The sequence below is a fragment of the Manis javanica genome, chromosome 11, assembly GCF_040802235.1.
Source record: "Manis javanica isolate MJ-LG chromosome 11, MJ_LKY, whole genome shotgun sequence".
Lineage (NCBI taxonomy): Eukaryota > Metazoa > Chordata > Mammalia > Pholidota > Manidae > Manis > Manis javanica.
The window spans coordinates 44375456-44384249 of record NC_133166.1 but is presented as its reverse complement, the minus strand read 5'-3'; the positions used below and the strand labels follow the sequence as shown (position 1 = coordinate 44384249).

General features: G+C 37.3%; 1 long non-coding RNA gene across 1 annotated transcript; it reads left to right on the top strand.

Annotated features, from left to right (window-relative positions):
• Window positions 1–3243: 3243 nt before the first annotated feature.
• LOC140844403 (uncharacterized) lies at window positions 3244–8579 on the top strand. Its single transcript, XR_012122647.1, has 2 exons — window positions 3244–6704; window positions 7102–8579. It is a non-coding gene; the product is annotated as an uncharacterized lncRNA (long non-coding RNA).
• The last annotated feature ends 215 nt before the right edge of the window (window positions 8580–8794 follow it).

Below are 8794 nucleotides of genomic sequence, written 5' to 3'. Positions count from 1 at the left end.
CTGATACCTATTCTAACAAAGAAACCACAAAATAATTAGAAACTCTTCTTTTTTATTATCAATGTGTATAAGACGCCTACTTATTGGTAAAAGTTAGGGAAGGAATCAGGAAAACAGCATACCGGTTTGTCAAGTGTTTATCCTAAGGGCCAAGGTGACAAGGAAATATACTATATATATTTTATATTCTATAAATAGATAACATAAGTTACCCAATCCACCATATACAGTGCAGGTAACTTGCCCAGTGTCAAAATTCACTAATAAATTCAAGATATAGATAATTCTGAACTCCAGGAAATGTAGGGAACATTGATCTTTGATCCTCTGTATCCAGACAAGAATGTTCTCTGGGCCAGACTTTTGTTATGGATCTCTGTAAATGTAAATGCTGTACAGCATCACTTACAGAGAATGAAGCAATTTTGGTGACCACATATCTACATTTTATACTCTGATAACTATATAATATGATACTTTGTAGGGATGAGAAGCACATCTATACATTCCATATATATTTATCACAGTCAATCCTAGACATAACAGGCTCAACCTGCTAAAAAACACTTAATACTAAGTTATTTTCCCACTCCTAATTACCATTAGTGTGTTTTTCAATAAGTCTGTCATTGTAATATTTAGTAATCATCTCTCTTCCTTCCTTCCTTCCCTCCATTTCCTTCTTTCATTTTTTGCTTCCATACTTTCCTTCATGGACTTTCACTGGAAAAGTAGGAAATGGATTTCAGTTTTGCTGTTAACACTTTCTTTTCACTATGCACAGAAAATAACAATCTAAAGGAATGATGACAGGTCTCTGAAATCTCCCCAAGTCATATCAGATGTAGCAGGCACCTAATATGCCTCTGTCAAGCACTGCAGAGGAACGAGGCTATGAAAAAAAATTTTAGTGTCTGGTACCATTTATATGTGGAATTTTTTTAAAAGCTGATTCCACAGAAAAAGAATAGAATAGAATGATGGTTGCAAGAGGCCAGGGGGGAGAGGGAAATGGGGAGATAAAGGTCAAAGTTTCAATTACAGGAATAAATTCTGGATCTAATGTACAACGTGGCGACTATAGTTCATAGTACAGTTTTGTGAACTTGAATTTTACTAAAAGTAGATATTAAGAGCTCTCACCACAATAAAAAGTTAACCATATGAAGTGATGGCTGTGTTAATTGTCTTCATCTTAGTAATCATTCTACAATGTTGATGTATATGAAATAATCATACTGTACACTAAATATATAGAATTGTATTTGTCAATTATTTCTCAATAAAGATGGGAGAAAAAAGAAAAATGTTTGTTTTCAGAATCTGTTCCGAATGTGAAATTTAAAATTTTTTTTATCTAATTAGAAGCATAGATAGAAGGAGCATGCGATTGTAGGCAATGAACCCAAATGCTGTTTTGGTATCCCTCACAAGAAATGACACTGATTTTGAAAAAAAAATTTTTTTAAGTATGTGGAGTCATATTTAAGATCTGAGAAAGTTACAGAATATGGAAGATTTTCTACTCCATTGGGTGTGACCTTTGAGGAAAAGGCAAAAGTTATTCCATATTTTCTAAATTAGGTATTCATTGGTAAAATCTACCTGGGTAAGATTGTATTTTTACAAGAAGGTAAATAAAGATTGTATTTTTGTTGTTTTACTTAATATTGATTCCACTCAGGATTAGAGTAGTTTTTATACTGAAGAACAAAAAAAAATTTATATGGAACTGCACCATTCATTAAAGAAATGAACTGTTTTCATGAAATTGAAGCACACATGTAAAATGAACTAAACCAGTAAAAGAACTGTGGTGTAATAAATAAACTAATGACATGACTAATATTACCATAAAATCAATGATCTAGTAGAAATTGGAAAGTATCTATCATGTGGGAAAAAAAATGAAGTTGGAAATAAGCATCAATTTTAAATTTGGTATTTACATTCTAAATGTATGTCCCAGGAGGAAAATAAGTTCCCAGCCTGGGGCAAATAAATCTTTGAAGCCGAAATCAGTCACAGGGAGAAATAACATGGGAGAAACCCATTTATTGGTTACAAGAACTCAGCCACTCCTGCTCACCTATGTCTCTTGTGACCCAGTTGCAAAAAAAGACCCACCCCACCAAACCTCTCCAGTCCAGGTGCATGCTTGCTCCCCACTCCCCTTGTAATCACCTATTGATTTGGAGATGGACTACTTCTTTCCACCCCTTGGAAACACCTATTGATATGGAGATGCACTAAGGCCAGGCAAGAGATTCTGGAAATATTGCAATATCATTGCAATATTATTGCAATATTGAAATATTGCACTAGATTTTGGAACAAATTTCATATGCAGAAATGGTTCAGGTTAAAATTGAATCTAAAAGTATGTATATATTCTTTCGTTTTTAGTACAAGTACTTCTAATGTGTTCTTTATTCTTTCATGCTGTGAAATTTACTATTTTAGATATCAGTCACACATTGAGAAAAATTAACTTTTATTTTAATCTTACTGAACTGTTTAATCAGTTTTATTATACCTACAATAATTCATCTTTAAATAGCTTGTCCAAAGCTCTGGAGAGATGAAGAATATGATTAAAATGCTGGGTAGAAATATTGTCACATGAGTAACAGCCATACTGAATGAAATAGTGTATCTTCCCTTAAGTTCTTTATTCATATAAATTTTACATAGTTTTAAATGTAATATGTTGCTGTTTCTATTTATATTATAGATTGCATTTCATGATTTAATGATTCAAATCATTCCATCTTGCTTATGTGGAACTGTAGGATCTGAAGAATCAAAAGTTAGCATAAGTACAGCCATCTTAAGGCCTAAATACCACCCCCTAACCCAAAAGAAGGAAAATCATTAGAATCTTGAAAAACAAGTTAGTTAGCCTGTGTCAATTGTAGTGACCTTTAGTTAGCTAACCGTAAATCAGTTAATCATACACGCCTAGCTTATCTTACTAGAACCACCCTAGACATTCCGTAGGTGATCTCATCTAACCAGACCCCAGGATGTGGCGCCAGCAAAAGATTTATGAGCCTATAGAAAAAACCCTGTATTGTGATTATGGAAAATTCTACGCCTTTTGAAAATGCTATAAAACCTTCTGCCTTAGTGTGCTCGGGGTCCTCGTTGAGACCTGCTGCGACAGGCTGACTTGGACCCCAACTAGTTGGCTTCCGAATAAATTCCTCTTGCTTGTTGCATCAAGAAACGTCTTTGGTGAGTGATTTGGGGCGGCGCCTTCCTCAGGGGAATCCAACATTTGGGGGCTCGTCCGGGATCATGCGCTCACCCCGCTTCACTCCCAAAGTCGCTCTTGGAGGAAGAGGTAAGATTAGTGGCGCCTTGGTTTGTCTGTGTTCTGTTTTCTGTTTTTCAGTGAGACCGGTCAGAATTCTGAAAGGGGGTACCCACTGTCTGGCAGCTGTCCCGATCCCGTAAAGGGGTCGAGACTGCGGTCGGTAGACGTACTAGGAGCACCGCAGGCTGCAACCCTGGGGGACGCCTCGGGGAGGTTGGGAGGCCAGGGACGCCTGGTAGCCTCCCGTCTGTTTTTCCGGCAAGGTGAATCTGATGAGATAGGGTTGATTTTCAGGTGCCAGGAATATCAACCCTCTGATTCCTTTCGGTTTCTGTTTGAAAATCTGAGAAAAAACAAAAAGCGGCCGCTGTGTGTCTAATCTGTGTGTGTCTCTGTTTTTTGTGTCTTTCATGTGCCTAATAATTGTTATACTGACAAGGGGACAGACTCAGACAACCCCCTAAGTGTGTAAATGAATATATCTTTCTACCTCCGGATGGTATTAATGAAATTGATTTAAAGACAAGCGCTTGTGAAAATTGAGTGTTCTAAAACTTCCAGAAAACCTGGTAAAAAAGTGTTAAGCATTAATGCTAATTTGAGTTTGCCTGAGGCGGGCATGTCCTGGTAGTTGTCCGCTGCCTGAGTTTACCTAGAGTCATTTGAGTCATGTTATCTGCTAAATCTTTTAAGAATAGAATGCTTAGAAGCTTGGCTTTGTCTAGTGTTCAGTGGGGGTCTTGTGAGTAGGCTAGCATAGTTGTTGCAGGTAGGTGAACTGGATAAGTGTGGCAAGTGAACACCTTTTAAATTGTGTGTTGCAGTGTGTATGCCTACCTGCAGCCTGAGAATCTTTGTAGTAACTTAAAGCCTTAGAGTTTTGTTAAGTTGAGAAGATGTGCTCTGTGTTTGCTGGGAGATTGTGCTGTGAAGCTCATGGTTGCAGAAATTGTAGAATGTGTTCGTGAGTTTGTTGGTCTAGAAAATGTTAGTTTGACAGTTTGCAGTGTCCTGCTTCTCAGTGTTCACTAGAAGTTAAAGTTTCTAATGGTTTTAAGTTCTAATTAAAACCACTTAAAGTAATAAAGAAAACATTTCTCTATGCTAAAAGATGTATGTTTTAATAAGAAAAAGTATAAAAAATGAAAACTCTTCTGCATGCTAAAGAATGTATTTTGTGATAAAAGAAAGTAACTTTGTTCTAAAGTACAGCTATTTATTTAAAGAGAGACAAAGAGAGAAAACAGCGTGGTGCCTTTTGTTGTAGAAGATCCGCTCAGCCTGTTGCTTTGGGGGGAGGGTTAGGATGTTTAGAAATAAAGTGAGATAAACCCAGTCAAGCCGCAGGCAAGCCCAGGCATAATTCTCACCGGCTTATGTGCTTGGGACCATGGGGCAAATGAAGAATAAATTACTATATTCTTACAGATATAGTCATGCCTAGTGAAATTAAAGCAAGTGAGTCTTGATATCAAGTGCACAGCAAAATTAAAATCTCGTTTCCAGTTAAACAGTTTTCTTTAACTGTTAGTCTGCTCTTAATGTTGAAAGATCACAGCAGTTTCTCATGCTTAAAGTCTCAGTGAGTTGCCATGAAATCGTAATGTTAAAAGGACTAAAAGCTAAAGTTTGTTAGTTAACAACTGCATAACCTTTATTTGCCTTTGAAATATTTTGTTATTAAAAATGATTGCATGGCCTGAAAAATTGAATTCCTAAGCAGAATAGTAACAAAGCTTTTTTCAGCTGATTAACTGCACTTAGTTAACAAACCAAAATTTATTAAACTGTAGAATCTGGACAAGATTATGTTTCTCCCAGAAAAACAGGTTTCACTGTGAAGGTTTAGATAGACGAACGTGTGACCACTTTTGAAAAAAGTTGTAATAGATTTTTTGAGAACCACCAGGTCTTCTTGTTTAATTTATATGCTGTATGTTTTAAAAAAAAAAACATGGGGGAATCTACTATTAAAGAGTAAAACATTCTTGAAGCTTTCAGAGAAGACCTGTAAACTTAAGCACTTTCTCTGTTTTTTGTATCTGGTCTTAGACACTTATGCTGAGTTATGTTCTTATTATTTTCACTGTTTGTAAGCTATTGATTGTAAGCCAAAGGTCATCATTTCTCAGTCCCTAAATGAAAAAGTAAAATGCCTGATCTCTTTCATCTCAAAGCATATTTCTGGTCATATCTGAATATCTGTGTGAAAGAAAGAGACATTTAAATTTGAGATTCTGCTTAAACTTTTAAGTTGAATTTGACTATAGCCATATTCATTCTTTGTATGTATCTCTAACAGGTCTTTTGTATGCCTGGTAATATTATACTCTGCCTTGAGTTTAGACAGTTCTTTCAGCTAAATATGAATTCTTATTGTAGCTTTTTTCCCTTCCTGAAGATGAAAGCAGAAGAATCTACCATCTGCTACCATTCTCTCAAGAATGCTTAGTAACCTAGAATTAGTTTGACTTTCTGTATGTTGTCTTTAAAAATTGACAGCAGCAGTCTCCCCTGCTGCCCCACTTTTTAAGATATCTCGTTTACTGTGCTGAGTATATAGACAATAAATGTGTAATGATAATTCTAAAAAAATTAAATGCAAAAAGGTGCTTTTACCTCTAGTTAACTCTGATATTTTCCAGAGGGCCCCTGGAACATGTCAGAAGAATTTTTTCTCACTAGACAAAGTATTTGACTAATTTGGCTTATTTATCTGATATATATATATATATTTATTTACCAAGAAAGCACTGTCAAAGAGAATGATGCTAAACTTTGTTACTGAATGTTTTGTATTACAGAAATATCAGAATTTCCTTATGTCAACTGTTTTACAGTAAGCTCTCATCATATCTTTAACCATTGTCATTTGTAAGTCTTTTGTCATTTATAGTATTATCCCTAAACTGGTAAAGAACTAGATTTCAGCAGAACAGGTATTAGTTACATAAGATTACATAAACTAAAGAAAATGATTTTGTGTCTTTTTGTTTCAAATGTTGCTGGTAAAGTGTTTTAACCTTGTTCTCTTAAACTGACAACAGTTTAGTAAATGACTATCTTTATGAGCAGAATTGAAACATCCTTCTCTCTACTTGATCCCTCCAGAGTTTAAAAACTTTCAGTGACTGTTTTTGTATTCCATGGCAGTATGTTTATTTGCACGAGTTCAATAAGAATCTGCTTTCCTTGTGAGAAGACTACTTAAGAACACTGGTTATACTACCAGGGCTTTGACTGGAATGTCGTACCTGAGAGACATGTGTATTAACTCAGATGTGAACAACTTTAAAGAACTAAGATTGACTTTATAAAGCCAACAAAACCCCTTGGAAGAACTGGCCTGGTACCTTGCTTACAGAGTTCCCAGCAGCCTTACCAGGTGAGTAAAGAAGGTCACTTCCTGGCAGGTGCAGAGACCTCGAGAAGAGAAGAATTCATCCAAATCTACAGGTACTGCAGGCAAAGCCTGATGGCAAGTCTGGCTTGGCTGTCTGGCCTCAAGAGGCCTTTAAAAGTTCAATCTGAAATTCCTTACAAAAAGTTCCAGCAAAGCATATTTAAAAGAGCCTGTGTAATCAATTGCTCTTCTTGCTGCACCTGTGCAAATAATCAAGCCAGCTGTTAATTATTTTCTTAACCTAGTTACTTCTGGTAAAAATGAGAGTGATTTTAGAGAGAAGTATCGTTTCAATAATGCAGCCTCCTTCCAGAATAAAAAATCCAACTCCAGATGTTGCTACATAACCTAATAACACAATTTGTTTTATCTTGCCTAGAAGCCACAAAACTGCAAATAGTAATAAAAATGAAACCCAGAATAGAAGCGCCAGCCTTCTGAAGCCCTCTCAACTGACCAGTGATGGAGACCTAGCTGCACCCTTTACTGCGCCCCCTTCTCAGCATGAAGCAGCCAGAGCGGTCATCACCCCTCTTCCCTAGCAGCAGCTAGAGTCTCTATCTGTAGAAGAAAGAATGAGACCATACCCATAGCCTTCCCTGGTAAAAACAGGTATTTAATCCCTCCTCCCGAGGGATAGTGGGCTTGTAACACTGGAGTGACCCTATGTGTCTCTACTTCTGCCTTCAACTCCTCCCGTGATTTCTGTATCATGGTCCAGCTGGTGCCCAGGTTGATGTATCATGATGATCTCTCATTCGTAGCTGAATTTGAACCTAAGCATAGATATAAGAGAGAGCCGGTCTCGCTGACCTTAGCCGTGTTGTTAGAGATAAGAGTCGCAGCTGGAGTGGGAACGGAGGCAGCCGCTATTGTTCAAGGGAACCAGCATTATGAAAGACTAAGGACTGCTATTGATGAAGACCTAAAAACCATAAAGCAATCCATTACAAAACTTGAAGAATCTCTGACTTCCCTCTCTGAGGTAGTCTTACAGAATAGACGAGGGCTAGATCTGCTGTTCCTAAAAGGAGGAGGACTGTGTGCAGCTTTAAGAGAAGAATGCTGCTTTTATGCAGATCATTCCGGGATAGTAAGAGATTCAATGTCAAAACTTAGAGAAAGGCTAGATCAGAGGAAGAGAGAGCGAGAAGCAGGCCAAGGACTGTTTGAATCTTAGTTCACTAGGTCCCCGTGGTTTACAACCCTGATATCCACTCTGGCTGGGCCCCTACTCATCCTTGTGTTGCTTCTAACTTTAGGACCCTGCATGTTAAACCGGTTAATAACTTTTGTTAGAGAAAGAGTGAGTGCAGTTCATGTACTAATGTTGAAGCAACAATACCACTCACTCAACTCACAAGAAGATACAAACATTCCATGATTGGAATGCCCCAAAAAGAGAAGTGGGGAAATGTAGGATCTGAAGAATCAAAAGTTAGCATAAGTACAGCCATCTTAAGGCCTAAATACCACCCCCTAACCCAAAAGAAGGAAAATCATTAGAATCTTGAAAAACAAGTTAGTTAGCCTGTGTCAATTGTAGTGACCTTTAGTTAGCTAACCGTAAATCAGTTAATCATACACGCCTAGCTTATCTTACTAGAACCACCCTAGACATTCCGTAGGTGATCTCATCTAACCAGACCCCAGGATGTGGCGCCAGCAAAAGATTTATGAGCCTATAGAAAAAACCCTGTATTGTGATTATGGAAAATTCTACCCCTTTTGAAAATGCTATAAAACCTTCTGCCTTAGTGTGCTCGGGGTCCTCGTTGAGACCTGCTGCGACAGGCTGACTTGGACCCCAACTAGTTGGCTTCCGAATAAATTCCTCTTGCTTGTTGCATCAAGAAACGTCTTTGGTGAGTGATTTGGGGCGGCGCCTTCCTCAGGGGAATCCAACAGAACTTTATTCATAGTAAACTTTCTGTAATAATAGAAGAATTGTTCTTCCTTGTGTCCCCCACAGAGCACTGAATTGTCCACTTTTTTCAAATGGATTTGTTTTGGAATTTTTGCCTCTCATGTGTATCATTAATTTCCTGTGCATATTCTCATTTTCATTGAAC